This window comes from Jaculus jaculus, chromosome 3, assembly GCF_020740685.1.
Source record: "Jaculus jaculus isolate mJacJac1 chromosome 3, mJacJac1.mat.Y.cur, whole genome shotgun sequence".
Lineage (NCBI taxonomy): Eukaryota > Metazoa > Chordata > Mammalia > Rodentia > Dipodidae > Jaculus > Jaculus jaculus.
In genome coordinates this window covers 71,091,081-71,117,749 of record NC_059104.1, presented here as the reverse complement: position 1 = coordinate 71,117,749, position 26,669 = coordinate 71,091,081, and the positions used below count along the sequence as shown (strand labels likewise).

Genomic DNA, 26,669 nt, shown 5'->3' with positions numbered 1-26,669 from the left:
TTTGCTGTAACAAGAGACCCTGGAATACACCCCCCTACATACAGTGCAAATACAAATACATATACATACATACATACATACATACATACAATCCATTCGGGGTATGTAATAGTAAGTCAAAAAATACATAAATATGCTTAAAGTATTTTAGCAGTTCATTTAACATAATACTAATGTGGTTGGAATATAAAATGTCCCCCATAGGCTCATGTGTATGAACACACTTGGCCTCCAGGTGATGATGCGTTTTGGGGGTGGTGATGGTTAAGGCTAGGAGGAAGTAGATCACTGGGGAAAGACCTTGAGATTTCCTATCCTGGCCCCACTTCCTATTCACACTTTGCTTCTAGACTGTGAATACAACAAAACCTGCTAGCCTCCTGCTCCTATCTTCCCTGCCATGGTGAAATGAACCACTTGGAACTATGAGCCTAAATATCCTTCCTTATGCAGTTTCTTGTCAGGCACTTGCCATAATAATAAGCAAAGTAACTAATACAAATACATAAGATCAATGCATATTTTAGCAATCAGGGATTAAAAGAGAAATTTTGTTGTTAAGAGCATAAAAAGATATTTCTTAGACAATTTAGGCCAAAAGGCTTTACATGCAAGATAAACACAGCATAAGTTTTAGTGGAAGTTTCTTGTCCAATCAGTAACAGGTATTAGAAAATGATCTACTTGGTATTGTTTATTGATCAGTTAAATGAGCAATAACCATTCACCAACATAATTATTTTATGAAGCATGTCTGTGAACAGGTATATTGTTAAGATTAGCATTCAGAGTACTTATTCCAGAATTAATGGATGATAGTTTGAATGTTTGCTCCCATACACTCAGTCATTTTTTATTAAAACTTCCTACTTGAGCCCCTAGTAGGCAAACTCCTGATAGAGGAGGTGTGTTACTGGGGGAAGATCTGAGTCTAGCACTACCAGATGTGTTCAAAGCAGTTTGAGTTGTGGTGGTTGGTGCTGGCTATTGGTGATCCCTCTGTTTGGATCTATGAAAGGGAGCCATCTTCTTCCATTGACAGTGTTCCCCTGGAATCTATAAGCTTGAGATTAAACCCCTTCCTCCCATAAACTATATCTGATTGGATGTTTATCGCAACAACAAGGAGTTGACTACAACATAACTAATGAGATTCAGTTAAATTTTATACTGGAATCAGACTCATTAGTTAGAATGAATGTCTAACTCATAAAATCAAACTTTCCTTTCTGTGCAGGAATTGCTTTTTAGTATCATCCAAACAGTATATGAATATGTAAGATGATTTATAGTATTCTGGTATAGCAAATGACCCATTAATATACAATCATAACTGTTGAACATTCTTTCTTGAGTCAAATCTACTTCCTCATATCTCTTACCTTTTGCTCAGAGAACAATGTCTTCCAAGCTAACTCTCTTTGGGTACTTAGGATCTGAATTCAGACCCTCATGCTTAAATGGCAAGTACTTTACCGAATGAGCCATCATCTTAGCTCCAAATTTGTAAAGACTTCTTTTAAACATATTACCATAAAACGATCTTAACTTACATGTATGATTAGGCACATTTTATAAAATAAAACACAAGAAACATGAAAAAGCAAGGCATCATGACTCTTCTGAAAGGTTGTAACTCCCCAACAAAATAATAGATGAAGAATATGAACCACATATATGATTGGGCACATTTTATAAAATAAAACACAAGAAACATGAAAAAGCAAGGCATCATGACTCTTCTGAAAGGTTGTAACTCCTCAACAAAATAATAGATGAAGAATAGTGGGTAAAAATGATGAATGACCTCAAAGGAGATAAAAATGAGCAGATGAGGGAAGTGATGATCATGATGTAATGTCAATATGTATATAGAAGTTGTTACTAAAAAGTAAAACAACAACAAAAAACCCAAGATGAATTTAATCTAGTACCAAGTCAGAAACAGAAGACAAACAGCAAAATTGCTGAGGATATCAAATGTGGATGAAAATGCTATCAACATGAAAGGAATTCAGCAATTAATATATTAAAAAAACATAAATAAAAATGAAAATTCAATGAATCATATTGTAAACATCACTGATGATTGAATCAAACATAAGAAAGAAATAATGAAAAAGGCCAAGAAAGAAAATAAGAAAACAGCAAAGGAACCAGAACCATAGCCTCTCAGAATTCTGAAGTAAGGGTGCTAAGTAGTTCAGTTGGGAAAATGTGAGACTGAAGAACTCTGAGGTGGAATCAAGATACCAATCCAAGAATCCACAGTATAGATGGTGTTGAAATTGAAACCAAAGGCATAGAATTTACTAAATTAATTTACAGCAGGAAACTTCCTAAAGCTGGAAAAATTAAATGGCCATCTAATCAGAAGAGGCACTTAGAACCTCAGAGACTTGACCTGAGAAGAACTTCATGATGTCAGAAATATAAAGTAACAGAGTTGGAAAGATGGCTTAGCAGTTAAGGCGCTTGCCTGTGAAGCCTAAGGACTCAGGTTCAACTTGCCAGTACCCACGTAAGCTAGATGCACAAGGTGGCACATGAGTCTGGAGGTCCTGGCATGTCCATTCTCTCTCCCTCTTTCTCTCGCTTAAATAAATTAAAAAAAAAAATAAGTTAAAAAATATAACAAAACAATACCAACTCACTTATAAAGAAGGAAATATTGAAATAACAATGATCTCTCATCAGCAACTCCAAATGTTAGGAAGGCATGGAATGATATACATTCCAAGTCCTAAAAGTAAGTAACTGCCAATCAATATTGCTATGTTCAGTAGAGCTATCTTTTAAAATTGACAGAGAAATAAGGATATTTCAAGACAAGCACAAATTAAGGTAGTTCATTACAAGCCAGCCAGGAATGCAGAAAATACTTAAAGAAATACTATACAAAACGGAAGAGTCAGCAGTCTTAAGCCTAAAATAATAGGAAAGATTTAACACAAACACACACTGGAATTTAAGTCAGCTATAAAAACAATATGAAATCAGCCAGAAAAGTAAATGGAACTAGAAAAAAAATTATATTGAGTGAGATCTCCCAGTCTTAAAAGAAGAGGAAGAAAGAAGAAGGAGAAGGAGAAGGAAGAAGAAAGAAGAAGAAGGAAGAAGAGGAGGAGGAAGAAGAGGAAAGGAAGAAAGAAAAGAAAAGAAGAGAAAAAGACAGATGTTGCCTGTTCTCCCTCATATACGGATTCTAGTTTCAAATTTACAGATCTATGAGTATGACATGAAATGTCTCCACAGTTCAGGAAGTTAGAGTGGGGAATCCAGGGGTTGGAAAGGGCTAAGCAGTAATGAAGGAAGATTGGTGAGAAAAAAGGGTAATAGGTTTAACCAAAACTTAGGAGATACTTAGAAAACCCATAGGAAAACCTATTTAGTAAACTTAATAACAGTATATAAATAAAAATTAATGCAAAGAATAGAGGTAGCTTACATAGATGGTGTGATGGCTAAGTTTTGTGTTAGCTTGATCTGTTTAGGAATCCACAGACATTACCCTTAAGTGGGTCTCTGAGGTTGCTTCCAGGGAGGACTGACTAAAGGAGGAATCCTTCCCCCAGCATGAGCCCTTCCTTCCCCCAGAATGGGTGGCCCCTGGGGGTGAGGCTTTATCTAAGGAAGCTCTGGGAAGGAAAGTATCCCCTCCTCCCTCCGGGTTGCTTGCTGCTCCCGGCTCACTGTTTTCTAGTGTATAGGCCTTCAGTGCTGGGTTGGGACTACTGAAGTATCCAGCTTTGTGAACTGAGCAGCTACCAGGTTCCCTGCCTCTCAGGCCTGCAACCTGTTTTCGTTGGACTGCAGTAAACTAATCCAAGAAATTCCCTTTTAATACAATTCATTCTATCAGTTCTGTTCCTCTAGAGAACCCTGACTAATACAGACTGTGGTACCAGGAATGGGTCTAGAGAAACAGAATTGTAAGGATGGATTTCCCCAGTGGGTTTGGTGCTCTGTGGAGATGGCTCTCCAACTTCAGTGCCACTAAAGGCCCTACTGGTAATACAGAGAGCGCTTTTACTGGTAATAAGGAGGGCACTAATAATCCATGTTATGAACTATTTAAAGAACTCAGTGAGATAGATGTATTGGGTGATTTTGAGCAAGGAATTTATTGACTCTGTAACTAAAATTTTTGAATATTTGTGGAAAAGTAAGACAAAGGATGATGCTGGTTGGTTGCTTCTAGTATAAAGAGAACGAAATGTATTTCTGTACATTTCTTTATACCTAAGCCCAGAGAAATATAGAAGTCAGGAGGCTCTGTTGATGGCAGACAAACAGGAGGCTCTGCTAATACCAGGTAAACAAGAAGCTCTGCTGGGATGAATAGCATTTCCTGGGGCCTGCATTATTCAGCAAACTCCTTAAGACAAGCAGGATTCCTGGTCACAGGTCTACCCCCCCCCCCCCTCGCGCTTTCTGTAACTGATCAAGAGATCTGTTTGCAAGTTCCTTTTTTTTTTTTTTAACTTTTATGGCTGTAACTGTCACATGTAAATTGTGATTTAGGGTTTAACTCCCATACTGTTTTTTTCTAACATCATGTGGTTATTTCCAATAAAAGCTGACACTCTGAACAGTTCAGGGCTTCACTCAGAATCTGGAGGGGAGCCCTTATATACCAGACTTTTCTTTCTTTTTACCCAATTTTTATCAATTTTTACCAATGAGTCGATGGTCTTACTTTTGCAACACTGGACCCCATAACACTAGAATCTGTAGATAAACCATTAAGGCAACAGCAGAAGCTCAGAAAGGCAATTTCCAAGCTTAATACCCACATACATGATGTGAAGGCTTTGAAGGGTGCCCTGGAGGACAGTCTTCTCTCTGGCCAGAACAGGGCTCAAACTGCAGAAAACCAAACCCAAGCTCTCATTGTAAGATTGGCTAACTTGCAACATAAACTCAATTCCCAGCCTCACAGGCTATGAGAAGTTAAAGTGAGGGCACTGATTGGAAAACAGTGGGATCCTATGACTTGGGATGGAGATGTGTGGGAAGACCCTGAAGAATCTGGGGACATTGAACTCTCAGATTCTGAAGAAGTTGTTTTGCATAAGAAGGTGACCTCCCCTCCCTTAGCAGCAGTTGCATCCCCACCCCCACACTATGAAGTATTGCCCTCTCCACCCTTGCCTAAGGGAATTAATCCTTCTTTGTCTGAGGAAACAGCAATGACCCTCCCTGCAAGAGGTGCCAATACTCCTCAGTGCCCACCCATCTTCACCTCTAGGCCCATAAGCAGACATAAGGCTAGGCAGGCCCCTAAGTGTGAGATAGAAAGTGTGACACAGAGGAGGTGAGGTATACTCCTAAAGAACTTCAGGAGTTTTCTAATATGTACAGGCAGAAGCATGGGGGTATGTGTGTGAATGGATTTTAAGGATATGGGATGATGGAGGAAGGAATGTACGATTAAATCAGGTGCAATTTATAGCAATGGGCTCACTGAGAAGATATTTTAGATTTAACACTGCAGCTCATACACTTGGAAGGGGTGCCAAGAGTTTATGTGACTGACTGGCTGAAGTATGGATCCAAAGATGGTCTGCTGTGAGTGAGCTCAAGCTGCCTGATATCCCGTGGCTTAATATTGATGAAGGGATTAGAAGACTCAGAGAATTTGGAATGCTGGAGTGAATTTGCCATGTACACTCATCTTTGCCCCCACAATGGGAGCATCTAGAAGATGTGCCCTTCACTACGACTATAAGAAACAGATTTGTGAGGGGAGCCCCAGCATACTTAAAGATGCTAGTAGTTGCCATAACATGTAAAGATGACATCACAGTGGGAGCCAAAGAGAGATCTAACTGGATCTCGGGGTAACAAGAGCCAAGTGGCAGCACTGAATCGCCAAAAGGCAAGGTGAACATGTTTATAGTAATGAACAGCATAGGCCAAACAATGCTCCTAATAGCATGACTCCTGTAGACCTTTGGTACTGGCTAATTAATCACAGTGTCCCCAGAAGTGAAACTGTTAAGAAGACTACTAAGTTTCTGCTTGATCTGTATAAGCAGAAAAGTTCCAGAGTAAAAGAACAAAAGACCCCTTTGAATTATATCAACAGAGAATCACGGCCTCTTAACCACTTTCCAGAATTGAGACAGTTTATAGATCCTGAGCCCCTTTATTACAGAGGTGGCTGGATCCCCTTAAGGAAGGATCATCCCATAATCCCCAGAAGTTTCAACAATAAGCTTAGTCATATCCTTCCTCACAGGGACCTGGGGCCTTTTGCTAGGGTAACTGTACAATAGGGAAAAAGAAATAATCAGACCCTTCAGGGCTTACTGGACACTAGCTTTAAACTGACATTGATTCCAGGAGACCCCAAACAGCATCATGGGCCTTCAGTTAAAGTAGGTGTTACGGAGGTAGGGTGATCAATGGAGTTTTGTCAAATGTTAGACTGACAGTGGGTCCAGTGTGTACCTGGACACTTCCTGTGGTTATTTCCTCAATCCCAGAATGCATAATTGGCATAAACATACTTAGGAGTTGGCAGAACCCCCACATTGGTTCCCTGACTTGTGAAGTGAGGGCTATTATGGCTGGAAAGACCAAATGGAAGTGCCATTGGAGTGACCTCCACCAGGGAAAATAGTGAACCAAAAACAGTATTGCATCCCTGGAGGAGTTGCAGAAATTAATGCCACTATAAAAGACTTAAAGGATGCAGGGGTGGTGGTTCCCACCATGTCTCCCTTTAGCTCTCCTATTTAGCCTGTTCAGAAGAAAAATAGATCCTGGAGAATCACACTGGATTGTCAGAAACTTAATCAGGTGGTGACTCCAATTGCAGCTGCTGTACCAGATGTAGTTTCTTTACTTGAGCAGATTAACACATCTCCTAGTACCTGGTATGCAGCTATTGGTCTTGTGAATGCCTTCTTCTCCATACCTGTCCATAAGGACTACCAGAAGCAATTTGCTGTAAGCTTGCAAGGTCAGCAGTACACCTTTACTGTTTTACCTGAAGGTTATATTAACTCTCCAGCCCTGTGTCATAGCTTAGTTTGCAGGGATCTTGATGGCCTGTCCCTTCCACAAGATATCACATTGGTCCATTATATTGATGACATTATGCTGACTGGATCAAATGAGCAGGAGGTGGCTACCACTCTGGAGTTGCTGGTACAGCACATGCCCATCAGGGGGATGGGAAATAAATCCATCCAAAATTCGAGGACCTTCCATGTCAGTGAAATTCCTAGGAGTTCAGTGGTGTGGGGCATGTAGGGATACTCCTTCTAAGGTGAAGGATAAGTTGCTGCATTTGGCCCCTCCTACCACTAAGAAAGAAGCCATAAACTAATCCAATAAATTCCCTTTTAATACAATTCATTCTATCCGTTCTGTTCCTCTAGGGGACCCTGACTAATACAGATGGATAATGCCACTCATGGTACCCATGGGCCATTATACAATATTATTAGTGCCAGTTGTTTTTAGAAGCCTATGAGGCCCCTCAAAAAATATCAGATAGTGGTTGGCTACCAACCAGGATTAAAAGGTAATATTTTATTGCTAAAGACCATACCTGACGTGTGCAGGACATAAGAGAAATCAAGCTGGCTCTAAGGTAGAAGCTTCTGTCCTGCTGGCTAGTTTCCATAGTATGAGAAGGTGATAATCAGGTGTCAGGCACAGACAAGCCATCAACAATACCAGTCTACAATACTGACCCACCAGATAAGATATGCTTGCTCTCCAGTGAAATAGTGGCCTCATTATTATTAGGGTCTCTATACCCATAGATCTCTATACCCATAGATCAGTTTTGTTCTCAGCCCTGGGTAAAACCACATTTTTGTTGTTTGTTGGCAGTGGAAGGTGGTCAATACAGAGAAGCCTAACTGGACAAGTACAGAAAATAAGTGTCTGATGAGTACTTGGCCCTAAAGGAGACAAACACATCATCTCCTCCAGCACTCTGGGAACACTGCACAAGATGGGACAGAAAGTATGTAAGGGCTGGAGGACGGGGAGAAATGCTGTGGAACTATGGTCTGGATAAGACAAGGCCATTACATTGCACCCATGAACAAGGTGGGGGTACCTAAATAAGATTTGCACATGTTGGGACCATTTAACATTTTGTTATGGATAGGGAAGCCACTCCTTCTCTAAAGAGTTAATGACAGTATGGCAAGTGAGTGTGGTGACACAGGCCTTTAATTCCAGCACTCTGGAGGCAAAGGTAGGAGGATCATTGAGTTTAAGGCCAGTCTGGGACTACAGAGTGAGTTCAGGTCAACCTGGGCTAGAGTGAGACCCTACTTCAAGTATGGTGAGACTGAGGGAGATAAGGAGGAGTAATATGGGGCACATATGATCCAGCTAGATGTACAAGGTGGCACACATGTCCGGAAATGGTTTGCAGTGACTAGAGGCCCTGGAGCACATATTCACATCTCACTCTCAAATAAATATATGTATGAAAATGTCAAAATATTCAAATAAAAATATTCAATCAAATTTTATCTCCAAGGGACAGACTGAACTGGTAAAGACATACCATACATAGCTTGAGAGTCAAGGGACAGAATAAATTTACCAAGCAAATGGAAGCCAAAAACAAGCTGGCATAGCTATTCTGATAACTGATAATGACATCAAAACATAAGAACATGTTAATAAAGGAAAAAAATCATCAAGAAGATCTAACAATAGGTGTGATCACACAATCCTGCAAAGGCAGGAAGGTCTTGACAAGTTTGAAACCAGCATGGTCTACACAATGAGTTCTAGACTAGCAAGCCAGGCCCACATGCTGAGACCCTGTACAGAAGACTGATAGGGGAGAGGAAGAAAGAAAGGAGAAGAGGGAGAACAATAAGGTTTTTGGATTTTTTTTTTTTTGTTTTGTTTTTTTGTTTTTTGTTTTTCAAGGTAAGGTATCACTCTAATCCAGGCTGACCTGAAATTCACTATGTAGTCTCAGGATGGCCTCAAACTCAAGGTGAGCCTCCTGAGTGCTGGGTCTAAAGGCATGCACCACCACGCCTGGAAAATGTAGCAATTTTAACTACATATACACTAAATATTGAGGTCCCTAATATCATAAAACAAACATTAAAGAGCATAAAAGATTAGAAAGGTCTTAACTGGCACAATAATACTGAATGATATTCCACTCTTATTTTTAAACAGATCATCCAAATAAAAGTGAATGAAACCCCACAGTTAAATTTTATAGATATATATTTAATATATATAGTCAGGCTATTCAATTCAACAAATACAGAATACATATTTTCTTCAGTAGCCTACTGTATCTTCTAAAATATACCACATTCAAGACCACCACGCAAGCCTTGAACTCCAAACAATCAAAATAATTTCTTCTCTCTTATTAGGTCAAAATAAAATAAAACTAGAAAAAAAATGCAAAAAGAACCTACACAGACCTTGAGGATGGAGTGAAACACACTTGAATTATAAAGCGGGTCATTGATGAACTCAGGGAGGAAATTTAAAATTCCTTAAAATCAAATGAAATAACAGCACAACTAATCAGAACATTTGGAACACACCTAGGGAATAAAAAGAGGAAAGTGTATATAGCTACGAATACTCCCTCCTTCTCTCTGTCAAATAAATAATTAAATGAAATAGTTTTTTAAAAGTCCAGAAATTTCCAATAATCTATTGGTACACCTTGTTGCAATTATCTTCTCATTGCTGGCACAAAACACTTGACCAAAAGCAGCTCACAGGAGGAAAGGATTTTGGTATATAGTCTCGAGGGGAAGCTTCATGATGGCAGAGGAATTGATAGCATGAGCAGAGACTGGACATCCCCTCTGCCACAGCAGGGGAAAAGAGCAGCAGAAGAGTTAGCCAAACACTGGCAAGGGTAAGCTAGCCATAATACTCATGAACATACCCTCAATAACATACCTCCTTCAGCAAGGCTCTAATTCCCAAATTGCTACCAGGTGGGGACCTAGCATTCAAAACACATGAGCAGACAACAAATTCAAACCATCACATTCTACCCCTGTCCTCCATAAACTGATGACCATCCATGATGTAAAATGCAATGCATTCAGTCCATCTTTGAAAGTCTCCATAGTTTTTATCAAGCCCAACATGTTTCAAACACCCCCATAGTCCACGGTTTCCTAACTATTAGCCTGCAAAACCAAAATAACATAACACACAGAGTAAATATTCACACTGCAAAAGATGGCAGTGTGCATAGCAAGGAAAGATTGACCCAATACAAGATCTAAAACAAACATCATGTCCTGTAGCTTCAAGTCTGATATCTCTAACTAGTGAGGGAGTCTCTGGAGTTGCCATTCCACCCCTCCAGCTAGGCTCTTCACAGAGGTCTGCTCTTTTCAATATGGAAAAGTACAAAAACCTAAACAGCAATGGGAGGACAAATGGCCTCAGATCCTGGAGAAGATTCAAGAATTGTATGAAATGGTACAGTGAGAAATGCCTGTGAACCCCACCACTGGAGAGGATGGGGTAGGCAGCAAGATGTTACTTATTTTTCCAGACTATTAGCTGGTTATTTACTCACCCTCAATGGCTTTTTCACAACCTCACTTAAATAAAGCTCTCTGTGCGCTTGCTGATCAAGCCATTTCAAGAACTGCCAACATTTTCAGATCCATCTTCACCATACCTCTTCTCATACAACATTTTAGGAATTTTAATTCTGTGATTATTCAAGTAATTCAATCAGTTTCTTCTGCTACAGTACTTCAATACTGTTTCCCCTGTCTAAAATGCTTTTATGCCCTTTGTCAATTTGGGCAAGTGCTATTCTTAAAAACAGTTCATGTTATCTCTGGGCAGAATTTTCTTCATTATATGATGATAATATGTTACAGAACACCTACTTTTATGCTCTTTTGATATCTCTAATGTGCATACTGTTATATCATTGTTCCTTCTTCTTTCCTTCCCCATTACATAGTAGGATTTTATTTGTTTGGATGATTTTGTTTTTTGTTTTGTTCTCAGTCTAGGGACCCAACTTAAGGCCTTTTGCATGCTAAAGAACACTCCACCACCAAGCCAAAGGTCAACCCTGAACTGTGCTCTTGGAAGGCAAGAACTGTGTCTTGGTTTTCATTAGGCTTAACAACAAAGTAGCACACTACAGTTTAGTGCATTTAATAAATTCATAAAAAATGATTAGTAAATTTGTCTCTCCTGAGAATTTGCAATAGTAGAAAAATAGTATTATTAAGCATATGATCTCATAAATTATGAACTGCAAATAAAAGGTGATTATTACTAGATCTCTAAAGTTATATTAACCTAGTTTTTGTTTTTATCAATTTTTGACAAGTAATAAAACTATCTCCAGTGGGCATGGTGGTGCACGCCTCAGGAGGCAGAGGTAAGAGGACCGCCATGAGTCTGAGGCCACCCTGAGACTACATAGTGAGTTCCTGGCCAGCCTGGGCTAGAGCAAGAACCTACCTCGGGGGGTGGGGGGGGGGAAGGGAACAACTATTTCCAAAAGAATGACCTTTAATTCATATGCATATTAATTTCTACTAGATTTATTTTATTATTTATATTTTACCATAGAGATCTTCAATTATGAATATAGTAAAGGCTATGGGGAAGCTTTTTCCTCTTTCTTTCACTGCCCTATGACCTTCCTTCTTTGACAATTTTTACTTGTTTCCTAGTTTGCTTCCCTTCTTGGCCTCACTTTTCACTTAAAATATAACAATAGTTCTGGAAGGGGCTTGTCACATGACACATGAACTCAACAACCAGCATTCATTAACCTTTGCTATTCCTTTTCTTGTCTTGAGTAAGAAAATACTAGTATTTTCTTGTTTTGAGTAAGGGAATATTAGTCATAATAATAAAAACTACAAACCCAGGGGCTGCAGAGATGGCTCAGCAGTCAAGGTGCTTGCCTGCAAAGTCTAAGGATGCAGGTTGTATTACCCAGTATCCATATAAGCCAGATACACAAGGTGGCACATGCGTCTGGAGTTTGTTTGCAATGGCTAGAAGACAGACCCATTTTCTCTATCTGCCTCTTCGTCTCTCAACTAGATAAATAAATAAAAATATTTTTATAAATTAAAAAAAAAACTTCAAACCAGTCTCTTTTATTGCATCAGTAATTCTGGACATAGGATAATAAACATTCTGCTGGTTCAATTTATTCTTTCCCTTATTAAAAAAAAATTCTGCCCAATCACTTTAAAACAAAATTCCTATTCTTTTTACCTAACATAAAGAATGAAGTCTGTTTTTCAATAGAGTAAAGAAATATGTCCTTGTTAATGTCTTTCCATGGTAGCTCCTACTAGGATACCATTAGCACTACAGGCACATTAATAATTAGAAAGACCAACTCCCAAACATGCCCACCTGCACTGCCCAAGGTAAGAACTCCCAAGCTGATCATATTCCCCAGCTATGGGCACTAATAGGCTGCCTAGGGTCCAGGTTAGCACTCTCCCCCTTCCCAGCAGAAGCAACCCCAGCCCCCAGTCCATGGGACTGGGGATCAGATCCATTTGGCACTGAATGTAGTATCAAGGCTGCCCATTTATACCATCAAGGGTAGGGACTCCCACATGCTGATCTCACTCTACATACAACCCAGGGCACTGAGTAGCCCAGGCTGCTCAGGGTCCAGACCAGGCCTGCATAGATACTGCATTCACAAGGAGAAGCTTGATCAGATTCCAGGTGCCTAGCCCTAGTGTGCAGATAAACAACTAAACCAGGCCTATCTGGAACCAGGGTGACCAGGCCACTCAAAAACAAGCTCCACAAGAGCTGCATTCTAAGCAAGAGAGAAAGACTATCATGAGATAAGTAAACCTCAACACAGAACCAACAGAGGCAAGATATCCCCACCAGGAATGCCTATCCCCATAGTGGAAACCTCCAATGAAAACTTCTTAGAGGAAACTCTAGACAAAATTCTAATATGCAATTACAATAAATGTATTCAATAAGCTTGATGAGGTCAGGAACAAATGACAGACTGAAATGGGAAGCAACAGAAAGCACTCCATAGATGGCTGGATAAAATAGAAGAAAATAAAAAGGACTCAAGAGAGCTGGAGGGATTGCTTAGTGGTTAAGGCATTTGCCTGCAAAGCCAAAGGATCCAGGTTCAATTTCCCAGGACTCATATTAGCCAGATGCACAAAGGGGCGCAAGCATCTGGAGTTTCTTTATAGTGGCTTGAAGCCCTGGTGCACTCATTCTCTTTCTTTCTCTCCTTTCTCTGTCAAATAAATAAATGAATATAACAACAACAACAACAAAAGAACTCAAAAGATGGCTGAATGAAATGGATGAGAATTGACAACAACAGCAAAAAGAACTCAATGGACAGAGGAATGAATTCAATGACTAAATGTGGGAATGAGTTCCCAGAGACCATCAGAAAGTTCAATTCAATAAAGAAATGGAGAAGTTGAAGAAAAACCAAATAAAAAATAAAAATAAAATATTTAAAAGTCTCCTAAGAAAGCTTCACCAATAAAGTAGATCATGTGGAAGACAGACTATCGGGACTTGAGAACAAGGAAGAAGAAATAGATTAGGATGCTAAAATCAATCACAAGTTTAAAAAAAAAAAAAAAAAAGAAGTACAAACACCTGGGAAATGTGGAGCATCTTCAGAAGACCAAATTTCAGATGCATACCATGCTAGCAAAATTATTCCTCATAATAGAAAAAACTTCCATGATAAAAAGCCAGCTTTATGATTATATGAGCACTAAGCCAATCTTACAGAGAATGATAGATAGGATATTTAGCACTAGGAAGAAGAATAACCATACTAAAGAGGCCGGAAGAAGAAAAAAAACCACAGCAATAATCATTACTAGAACATGAAAGGCAATAAAGACCAAGAAAACACCAATTTAATGACTCTGAACATCAATGGACTCAACTGTACAAAAGACATAGGTTGGGATTTTCTAGCTCTGGAATTTATCTTTCAGGAGTCTATTCTCTCTATTTCATTTATCTCTTACTTTAAAATACACTTTATTCTTTGAAAATGTAACATACAGATAGAGGTTTATAGGTGGATCATTAAACTAGATCCACCCATTTTCTGTCTTCACAAAACACACCACAGCAATAAAGAGAGACACTACTATAGAGTGTAAGGATGGGAAAAAAGATATTTCAACTAAATGGAAATAAGAAACAAGGGCTGGAGAGATGGCTTAGTGGTTAAGCGCTTGCCTGTGAAGCCTAAGGACCCCAGTTCGAGGCTCGGTTCCCCAGGTCCCACGTTAGCCAGATGCACAAGGGGGCGCACGCGTCTGGAGTTCGTTTGCAGAGGCTGGAAGCCCTGGCGTGCCCATTCTCTCTCTCTCCCTCTATCTGTCTTTCTCTCTGTGTCTGTCGCTCTCAAATAAATTAAAAAAAAAAAAGAAACAAATAAGTGTGGCTATAGTGATATGTGACAAAATGCACTTTAAACTGAAAGTAATAAAAGAGATAAAGGGGCTTTTACTCATAAACAGAACAATTCAACAAAAGAACACTACAATCAACCATATAGGCACCAAACATAGGTGCACTAAATATTATAAAGCAAATCTATTAGATATCAACTCAGAAATAAATCCCAATATTAATAATGAGAAACTTTAACATTCCACTATCATCAACAGACAGATCATCTGAATAGAAAATAAAAGAAGAACAAGAGAGCTAAGCAGCACCATAGGCCAAATGGACACAACAACATCTACAGAACATTTCATGAGAACTCTACAGAACACAAATTCTTCAAAGCTGGTCATAGAACTTTCTCTAAAAGAAATCATATAGGACATAAAGCAACTCTACCCAAATTCAGGAAAATTGAAATAACTAAAAATCAACAAGAAAATACATCAACACCTGCAGATTGAACAACACACCATTTAACAATGGATAGGCCTTTGAAGAAATAAAAAGGAAATCAAAAGATTCATAGAACTGAATAACAATTACAACACAATATATCTAAACTTATGGGATACAATGAAGGCATTCTTAAATGAGAAGTTTATAACTCTAAATGACAACATTACAAAAATAGAGTTCAAATAAATAACAATGATCAAAAGATTGATAAACCTCTGGGCCAACTGACCAAATGAAAAGACAAGAGGCTAATCAACAATATTAGAAATGAAAAAGCTGTTATTATGGATACCAATGAAACAGGGAGAGATTTTTGAACATGAAAAACTAAACCCAGAAGACATAAATAACCTGAATAGAGCAATAACATATAACAAGATTAAAGGAGTAATTAAAAGCTTCCCAACCAAAAATAGTCCACATCCAGATGGAATCACTGCTGAATTTAACCAAACCATTCATTATAGATGAACTGAAACTACTTCTTACAAAATCTTACAAAATTGAAAAGGAAAGAATGTTCCGTGACTCCTATGAAGCTAGCATTACAATAATATCAACAAAAGGAGTGACAACAAGAAAAGAAAATTACAGACCATTATCCCTGATAAACTTATATACAAAAATTCTCAAAAAAATCTTATAAATCAAATCCAAGAACATATCAAAAGTTTCATCCACTTTGATTAAGTAGCTTTAATCCCTACATGGATAATTCAACATTATCAATAACAGTAATATATCACATAAATAGATTGAAATCATATAATCATTTCAACAGATACAGAAAAGGCCTTTGATGATAATGCAACATCCTTTCATAATAAGGGCTATATATAAGAATCCTAAAACCTGTATGATACAAGATGGAGAAAAATGTAAAGTATTACCTATCTGCAACAAGACAGTGCTGTCCATTCCCCCCATGCTATTAATACAGAACTTGAACTCTTAGCCAAAAGAATAAGAAATAAAACGGAAACAAATTGGAAAGAAGTAAAGCTATCATTGTTAACAGCTGGCACATAAGTGACCCAAAAGACTCTTTGATAGACTCAACAAAGTAGTAGAATAGAAAATCAACACATAAAAATCAGCACCTTCATATATATAAATGACAAACACAATGAGAAAGAAATCAGGGAAGAAGTCAAATTTACAATAGCTACAAAATAAATTAAATATCTTAAATATCCCTAACCAAGAAAATAAATGACCTCTACAAGAAAAATAGTAAAGCACTGAAGAAATAAAGTGAGGGAGACATGAAAACTTGGAAAGATCTTCCTTGCACATGGATCGGAAGAATTAATAATGTGAAAATGGACAGACTACCAAAAGCAATATAGAGACCCAATGCAATCCCAATCAAAATTCCAGCATCATTCTTTTTCTTTAAAGATTTTTTTAAAAAATCTTTTATTTTTATTTATTTGACAGAGAAAGGAGGGAGGGGCGGGGGAAGGGTAAGAGAAAGAGAGAGAGTGAGAATGGGTGTGCCAGGGCTTCCAGCCACTGCAAATGAACTCCAGATGTGTGCACCTCCTTGTGCATCTGGCTAACATGGGTCCTGGGGAATTGAACCAGGGTCCTATGGCTTCGTGGGCAAATGCCTTAACCACTAAGCCATCCCTCCAGCCCAAAATTCTAGCATCATTCTTCACAGAAATAGAAAACATAATCTTAAAATTACCAATGGAATTTCAAAGGAAAAAGTGGCGGGGGGGGGAAGGGAAGGAATTAACATGGGATTTTTTTATAATCATGGAAAATGCTAATAAAAATTTAAAAATAAATAAATAAAATTAAAAAAATTACCAAGAAGGGCTGGAGAGATGGCTTAGTGGTTAAGGTGCTTGCCTGTGAAGCTTAAGGGCCCAGGTTCAATTCTCTAGGACCCACGTTAGCCAGATGCATATAGTGGCTCATGTGTCTGCAGTTCCACTACAGTGGCTAGAGGCACTGGAGAGCCCATTCTTGCTCTCTCTGTGTCTGTAATAAATAAGTAAATCAGAAAAAAAAAATTCACAAGCACAAAAGACCTCAAAGAGCCAAAAATGTCCACATTACAATAATGGCACACAGCCTTGGTGGGTAACCAAGAGCTTTCTGATTGGCTAACAGATCTACTCAGTGGAAAGGAATCTATATCTAGAATTGGGAACCAGATCAGAATCCTATGGAGATAAATATTATGCTCTCCAATGTGAAGCTCCTGCTATCTTTGGATAAAAGAGGGGCTATATCCATCAATATCTCCATAAATTAATAATACCCAATTAAGTTATGCTAACTTCATTATCTGTGGGAAAATCTGTTTTACTTTTCAGAAGGTAGCGAGACCTGAGGAGATAAACCACTCCTGGCACTTCAGCCAAGTCCCAGGTGAAAACACAGAGGAGTTGGGGAGATAAGCAAGAATGCTGCTTCCATAGTGAACCCAGGGTCACGGTGATAGAGACAGATTCTGAGGATACTCAACACTTACCAAAGGAGAGATCCAGAGGCTCCTAAGAGCTCACCACTGAAGTAGACTTAAAACATAACCACTGTAGCTAAGGGAATTTTGGAGAAAAGAGGGTACAAAGATTATAAGAGCCACAGGTTGGTACATCACGCCCCGAGGCATTGCCTGCCCCCCAATAACTGACTGTTGCTCCCACAACGCATAAACCACAAACTCATGGGGAATACCTGCAACCCCACTGAGTTGGGTCTGTAGCAGAATGGGGGTGGGGATGAGGGAAAGGATGATACCAACACATGCACATGATGTATCCAAACTAAGTGTGTCTATAAAAAAAAAAGAAAAGAATATGGCTGGTGGTATCATGATACCTGATTTCAAGTTATACAACAAAGGCATAATAATAAAAAGCAACATGGTACTGGCATAAAAACAGATAAATAACAATGAAATATAAGATCCAAATATAAGTTCTAGTAATTATGGCTACTTGTTCTTTGACAAAGAGACAAAAATGCACACTAGAAAAGGCAAAATTTTTAACAAATAGTGCTGGAGAAACTAAATAATCACATGTGGAAGAATGGATATAGACACTGTTCTATCACCCTGTATTAAAAAAAAAAAATCAAGTCCACATGAATCATGGACCTCAATATAAGACCTAAACTTAATAGTTAAAAAAGTAGGGAGGATACTCTAAGATAGGGTTTAAAAAAATTATTTATTTGAGAGAGAGAGGAAGGAAGGGAGGAAGAGTAAGAAAGCATGGACATGCCCCTTTCACTAAGAATAAACTCCAGATGCATGCATCAAGTTGGGTGTCTGGCTTTACCTGGGGGCTGGGCCATCAGCTTTTACAAGCAAGCACCTTTAAGCCCTAAGACATCTCCCCAGCTCAAGGGCAATATTTTATGAATAAGACCCCAATAGTCCAGGCAATTTGACAGTCACTTACCCATTAGGACCTCAAGAAATTAAAAAAAAACTGTTATACAGATAAGCAAATCATCAACAAAGCCAATAGACAATCTACAAAATTGAAGAAAATCTTTACCAGATATACCACTGACATAACTTTCATATCTAGAATATATAAAGAAGTAAAAAGACTTCAGGCCAACATGGTGACTGCCTAACTGCACCACACATCCCTGGGAAAGAAAAGCAAGGCATTAAGGGTTCACTGGATCTTTTAGGAGAGACCAATCACTAATAGATTGCCAGTGGGAGGACACAGAGGGGAAAAAATGGGGAATCACTGATTCCCTCACTCACAGGTAGCCCATCAGTCCCCCAATGCCCCCAAGCAGCCACCATACCCACAGTCCCAGCTTCAGGATACCCATGTACATACTGTAGGAAAGGGGACCCAGGCCAGCATAGTTCCACTTGTCTCACTGCACAGGGACAATCACCTGCTAAACCCCCCTGCATGTGATCTTGGGCAGGCTCCGCCCTCTGCCCCACTGGAGCTCAGGCTCCTTTGGTTCATTTGGCCGCCACATGGCCTCTGATCCCCACTTGTGCAAGCTTAGCCTGCTCAGCACATTTGCTCACTTACTGCTCCAGCCGCTACCCATTCACCCATGAGCCGAGGCCCATTCTCCCTGCCCATGTGAATTCAGGCTCACTCTGCCTGTCCGCCTGTGCCAGCGCAGGTGCAAGCCTCTCCCTGGCTGCCATGCCGGCTGACCACCAGTGTCCTGTTGTGGGCGAGCTCAGATTGCTTCTGGGTCCCAGTGTTCCGTCACCCACGAGTTTAGGCTGCTTCGGTGCTTGGTGCTTCAGGATCCCTCCAAGCACCAGTGCAGGCAGCTTTGGCGCATGACTGGGTGAGAGCTCAGGCAACGTTGGCGTCCCTGCCATGCAGGAACTCAGGCTGCTTAGGCATTCTGCTAAGTGAGTGATCAGACTGCTTGGCATCGCCTCAGGTGGCATCAGCTTCCCATTGTGTTTCAGCTCAGGCTCAAGACCACTCAGCCCATCTGCTTGCCTGAAAACTAGCCCAAGTAAGCTCCCCCAAGGCACCACTTCCCCTACCCATCGACACCACAGTCCTATTCTCCCTGCGCATACACTGTGATGGGCAGACCACAGTGCAAATCAAATGATATGAAAAATCAAATGCAAGAAAATCCAGTTAGATTACCCAGTCCTACACTGAACATCTCTAATCAAAACATTGAAGAGTCATTCGGAACAGAACACCACAATGAAGCTATGAGCAATGCAACCCTGACCAAGCTACTGGTAGAACATGCAGAAAAGCAACAAAGGACTGATGATAATTGTGTGGATGCTGCCATCAATAGACTACATCTAATAGATAAGAAAATGGAAGGAATTCAAAGACACCTAAGATATATGAAGGACAGTGAAAAATAGAGAACCTCAAAAATCAGCAGGCAATGCTAAATGAAGACATAAAGAAATGCAACGATGAATTCTAAGAAGCATCAAGGAAATCAGAAAATGATGTGAAAAGGGAGCTTGACAGAGGGATGGAAAGTGTACTTAGAAAAGCAATAGAAAATGCAAACCTAATTGAACAAGTTCAAAACTCTCTAGAAGCTCTCAAGAATAGACTCAGCCATGTGGAGGATAGAAACTCTGACCTGGAAGACAAGATGGAAGAAACAGTTTGAGAGTTCAAAAATTTCAGTAAGGTCAAAAGTTCCTGTGAACAGAACATGAGGGAATTGTGGGATACACTTAAAAGTCCTAATATCAGAATCATTGGAATACCAGAAGGAGAAGAAATTCAGACCAAAGGCATGGAGAACTTATTTAACAAAATAATTCAAGAAAACTTCCCTACTCTCTCAAAAGGAAGGCCCATCAAGATATAGGAAGCTAACGGAACTCCAAACAGAATGGACCAAGGGAAAATTCTCCAAGGCATATTGTCAATTAAGACTCTAAACATTGACAACAAAGAGAAATCTTAAAAGAAGCAAGAGAAAAGCAGCACATCACTTTTAAAGGTAACCCCATCAAAATTACTTCAGACTTCTCAAGGGAAACCGTGAAAGCCAGAAGGGCATGGAATGAAACTGTAAGAACCTATGGCTTCCAACCCAAACTACTCTACCCAGCAAAAGTATCCCTCATATTACATGGTGAAAGAAAAACTTTCCATGATAAAACTCAACTTTACAAGTATATGAACACAAAACAAAACCTACACAGAGTATTTCAGGAAATTCTACACACAGAAGAATCAAATAACACAATTCAAGTTCCTATAAGAAGCAGATCACAATAACCAAACTCAGAGAAGGCACAAAAAACTTCAAAGTCAATGAAAACATGAAACCACATACACCAACACAATATGGCAGGGAACAAATCAAATCTCACAGTCAATACCCTAATTATTAATGGCCTTAATTCACCCATCAAGAGACACAAGCTAACAGGATGGATGAGAAAATGAGAGCGCTCAATCTGTTGTCTTTAAGAAACCCACCTCACCACTAAAGACAAACACTTCCTCAGGGTCAAAGGATGGAAAACAATATCCCAAGCAAACAGGAACAAGAAACAAGCAAGTGTAGCTAGCTATATTAATATCAGATAAAATAGACTTCAAACCAAAAATAAACAAAAAAGACAAAGAAGGCCACTTTCTCCTAATCAAGGGAACGATTCATCAAGAGGATATTACAATCATAAATCTGTATACACCAAACACAGGGGCACAACAGTTCATAAAAAAAATACCTACTTGACAATAAAACAGAAATAACCACAACACCATCATAGTTGGGGAACTTCAATACACCATTATCAGTAATAGATAGAACATCCAAATAGAAACTCAACAGGGAAGTAAGGGAACTCAGCAAAACCCTAATGGACATTTACAGAACTTTCCATCACAAATCCACAGACTACACATTCTTCTCAGCAGCCAATGGAACATTCTCTAAAATAGACCATATGCTGGGTCACAAAGCCTGCCTCCATATATTCAGAAAGACTGACATAATTGCCTGCATGGTATCAGATCACAATACTATATTGATAGAAATTAACAACAAAAACCCACCAAGAATCTCATTGGAGACTGGAAACTGAACAGCATATGTTTAAACAATAAATGGCTAGTGGATGAAATAAAAAATGAAACTGCAAAATTTCTAGAAATGAATGATGATGAGAACACACCTTACCAAAACTTACAGGACACAATGATGGCAGTCCTCAGGGGAATATTCATAGTACTTAATGCTTTCATAACAAAGAGAGAGATCCCAAATCAATAACCTAACCATCCACTTAAAGGCACTGGAAATGCAAGAAAAAGCCAACCCAAAAAAGCTCCAGAAGGAAAGAAATAATTAAGATCAGAGCAGAAATTAATGAACTGAAAACTAAGAAAACAGACAAAACAAAGAGCTGGTTCTTTGAAAAAAATAAACAAGACTGACAAACCCCTGGCCAATTTGATCAAGCAAAAAAAAAAAAAAAAAAAAGAGAAGCTTCAAATTAACAAAGAGATCACAAGAGACATAAGTGAAATTGGGAGAATCATCAGGACTTATTTCAAAAACCTCTACTCCACAAAAATTGATAATGTGGAGGAGATGGATAAATTCCTGGGCACATACCATCTACCACAGCTAAATTCAGAGCAGATTAATCACCTCAATGAAACCATCACACTCACTGAGGTTGAAAAAGTAATAAAAACCTTCCCAAAAAGAAGAGTCCAGGACCAGATGGCTTCTCAGCTGAATTCTATCAAACCTTCATGGAAGAACTCAAACCAATCTTCCTCAAACTGTGCCACACAACTAGAGAACAGGGAAAGCTACCCAACTCCTTCTATGAAGCCAGTATCACCCTAATTCCAAAACCAGGCAGAGATGCCACAAGACAAGAAAACTACCGGCTTACTTCCCTGATGAACTTAGATGCGAAGATCCTGAACAAAATCCTCGCAAACCGAATCCAACAACACATCCAAAGCATTATCCACCTTGATCAAGTGGGATTCATCCAAGGAACACACGGATTGTTTAACATATGGAAATCTGTCAATGTAATACACCACATAAACAAGGTTAAACACAAAAACCACATGGTCATTTCGATAGATGCAGGAAAGGCCTTTGACAAGATACAACATCACTTCATGATCAAAATATTGGATAGAATTGGCATGGTTGATTCATATCTTAACATAATAAAGGCAATATACAAAGCTCAAAGACTTGAGGACCCAGACTTTGCATCAAGCACCTACAGCTACTTGATATTTGACAAAGACCTTAACAATATAGGCTGGAAAAATGACAGCATCTTCAACAAATGGTGCTGGATAAACTGGATAACCATATGCACAAAATTGAAACTTGATCCACATATCTCGCCATGCACTACACTCAAGTCCAAATGGATCAAAGACCTCAATATAAGACCAGAATCTCAGCTACTACTGGAAGAAAATATAGGAAGTACTTTCCATTATATAGGAATGGAAAAAGACTTCCTGAACTAAACCCCAGTAGCTCACGATCTTAAACAGTCACTCAACCAATGGGATCACATGAAGCTGAAGAGTTTCTTTACAGACAAGCATATAATAAGCAAAGCCAATAGGCTACCCACGGAATGGGAGAAAATATTTGCTGATTATCCAATTGACAGAGGCCTAATCTATAGAATCTACAAAGAGCTCAAAAACCTAAACAATAAAAAGTCAAACAAGGTCTTAGAGTGGGGGCAATCATGGCTCCACTAGTGAGGTACTGCATCCCTGCTTCCTGTGATATCTGTGATGAGAGAAACAGAGTCCCGATTACTTCCAGATGTGGGGGCTATTGTCACCTGTGAGGTCTCTAGCATCAGTTCATGTTTTGCCAAAGTACACATACTCTATGTGTGGTCCACACCACTTACAAACTCTTTTTGAGGAACTATCTGCAAGGAAGATGTTCAAGCAACTGAAAAAGATAAGGTTGAAATTTACAAGAGTTTCTGACCAGGTGACATTGTTTTGGCCAAAGTGATCTCCCTTGGTGATGTGCAGTCCAATTACCTGCTGACCACTGCTCAAAATGAGCTAGCAGTGGTGGTGGCCCACAGTGAGTCAGGTTTCGAGATGGTTCCTATCAGCTGGTGTGAGATGCAGTGCCCTAAGACCCACACTAAAGAATTCCGGAAAGTTGCCAGAGTACAGCCAGAATTCTTACAGACTGAAGAAGCACACTTTACCCCAAGGAAGGGGTTAGCTGTTCCAAGAATACATTTATGAAGGTAACACCAAGATGCTGTGTTCTTTATTCACATATGTGGGACCAGTTGCATCTTGAAAAATCTGCCAGAAATTTACTCTTTCAAGAGCCAGGCTTGGTGTCACAAACTTATAATCCCACCACTTGTGAAGTTCAGACAAATTCCACAATTTCAAGGCTGATCTGTGCTATATAGTAAGACCCAGTCTCAAAGCAAAAGAGAAAAAAGAAAAGAAGGATTTTACTCTTTTTGAGAATTTTTTCTTGTGAACCTGTTAGTGAGTTTCATTCTCTCAAGAGATGAAGCTTCAGGTTGGGGAAATGGCTTAATGGTTAAAAGTACTTGGTTGCAAAGCCTGCAGCCCAGGTTCAATTCTCCAACAGCCATGAAAAGCCAGCTGCACAAGAGATGCACACATCTGGAGTGTATTTTTTTTTTTTTTGCAGTGGCAAGAGGCCTTGGCATGCCCATTTTCTTACTCTCTCTGACACACACACACACACACACACACACACACACACACACACACACCATATTTTTAAGAAGAAATGGGACTAGAGAGATTGCTCAGCAGTTAAGGTGCTTGCCTGCAAAGCCTAAGTACCTAAGTTCAGTGCCCCAGTACCCACATGAAGGCAGATGCACGAAGTGGCACATGCATCTGGAATTCGTCTGCAGAGGTTGGAAGCGCACCTGTACTCTCTTTCTCTGTCTGCCTCTTGCTCTCTTTTACTCTCTCAAATAAATAAATAAATAAATAAAAGAGAAAATCAAAGTCAAACAACAAACTCACAAACTGGGGCAAAGAGCTGCAAATCCAGGGAAAAGAAAGGCAAAACAATAAGGATTTTTTGGGTCTTCTTGTCAGTGGGAGGGCACATGGGGGCGAAAACAGGGAATCGCTGATCCCCTCGCAGGCGGATAGCCCACCACTACCACCAAATAGCCGCTGTGCCCGGCGCCACTGCTGCCGCGCCTGGTGCTGCTGCGATCCTATCGCGCACCAAATGCACGCCGATCAATCCCTGCGTGTAGAATCTTAAAATGCTCTGCACACTTGCCCACATTACTGCTCTTGCCGCTGCAAGTTCAGCGAGCCCACTCCCACAGCAACTGCCACACAAGCCCAGACTGTGTCTCTTGCTGGCGACAGCTCAGGTGCCATCCCTTACCTGTCTGTCGTGCCAGCCATCTGCCATTGTCCGGTGGGAGAGGAGCACAGACTGTTTCCGGGTCCCAGTGTTCCCAGCCAGAGTTTGGGCTGCTTCAGTGCTTGGTACCTCAGTCCCCCTCCAAGCTTGAACGCAGGCAGCTTAACGCATTACTGCTTGAGAATTCAGGGAACTTTGGCGACCCTGTCAGGCAGTAGATAGGCGGCTTTGGCAAGTGGGATCCAAAGCCCAGGCTGCTTGGCAACTGCCCTAGGCTGCCTCAGATTCCCATTGTGCTAGAGCCCAGGCTGATCCACCCACATACATGCCCATATACTGTCATGGGCAGACCACAGCACAAAAGAAATAACATGAAAAATCAAATGCAAGAATATCCAGTTAGATCACCCAGTCCTACAAGGAATTCGTCTAACCAAAACATAGAAGAGTCTTTAGGATCAGAACATCAAATTGAAGCTATGAGCAATGCAACCCTGACCAACCTACTGGTAGAACTTGCAGGAAAGCAACAAAGGATCAATAATCGTGTGGATGCTACCATCACTAAGCTAGAATACATACATAAGAAACTGAAAGAAGTTTAAAGAGAGTTAAGAGATGGAGGGAGAGTGAAAAAAAAAAAAAAAGAAGACCTTAAAAATCAGCTGGCCATACTAAAGGAAGACATAAAGAAATGCAAGGATGAACTCCAAGAATCATCAAGAAAATCAGAAAATGATGTGAAAAGGGAGTTTGACAGAGGGATGAAAATCATACATAGAAAAGTAGTAGAAAATGCAAACTTAATTGAACAAGTCTAAAACTCTCTACAGGCTCTCAAGAATAGAGTCAGCGAAGTGGAAGATAGAAACTCTGATCTGGAAGACAAGATGGAAGAAACAGTTTGAGAGTTCAAAAATTTCAGTAAGGTCAAAAGTTCCTGTAGAACATGAGGGAATTGTGGGATACACTTAAATGTCCTAATATCAGAATCATTGGACTATCAGAAGGAGAAGAATTTCAGACTAAAGGCATGGAGAACCTATTTCACAAAATAATTGAAGAAAACTTCCCCAGTCTCTTAAAAGAAAGGCCCATCAAGACACAAGAAGCCAACAGAACTCCAAACAGACTGGACCAAAGGAAAATCTCTCCAAGGCATATTGTCAATTAAGACTCTAAATATTGACACCAAAGAGAAAATCCTAAAATCAGCTAGGGAAAAACAGCACACCACTTCAAAGGTAACCCCATCAGAATTACTTCAGACTTCTCAATGAAAACCCAGAAAGCTAGAAGGGCCTGAAAAGAAACACTCCAAATTCTAAGAACCTATGACTTCCATCCCAAACTACTCTACCCAGCAAAAGTATCCCTCATAATAGATGGTGAAAGAAAAACCTTCCATGACAAAACTCAGCTTTACAATTATATGAACACAAAACCAAACCTACAGGAAGTATTCCAGGAAAGTCTCCACAGAGAAGAAACAAATAATCAAACTCAAATGCCGACAGGAGCAGATCACAATAACCAAACTCAGAGTAGCCACAAAAAAAACTTCAAAGCCCATAAAAACACCAACACACATTGACCATCACAGTATGGCAGGGATCAAATCAAATCTCACAGTCATTACCCTAAATATTAATGGCCTTAATTTACCCATCAAGAGACACAAGCTAACAGGATGGATCAAAAAATTAGACCCCTCAATCTGTTGCCTTCAAAAAACCCACCTCACCACTAAAAACAGACACCTCCTCAGGGTGAAAGGGAGGAAAACAATATTCCAAGCAAATGGCAATAAGAAACAAGAAGGTGTAGCTATATTAATATCGGATAAAATAGACCTCAAAAATAATCAAAAAAGACAAAGAAGGCTACTTCCTACTTAT

The 26,669-nt window shown here is 39.6% G+C and overlaps 1 protein-coding gene and 1 pseudogene across 2 annotated transcripts in view; one reads left to right on the top strand and one right to left on the bottom strand.

Moving 5' to 3' along the window:
- Window positions 1-26,669, bottom strand: part of Fndc3a (fibronectin type III domain containing 3A) — a 216,176-nt gene that overhangs the window by 109,110 nt on the left and 80,397 nt on the right. The gene's annotated exons all lie outside the window — the stretch shown is intronic.
- On the top strand, window positions 23,263-23,639 carry LOC123459305 (annotated as a pseudogene).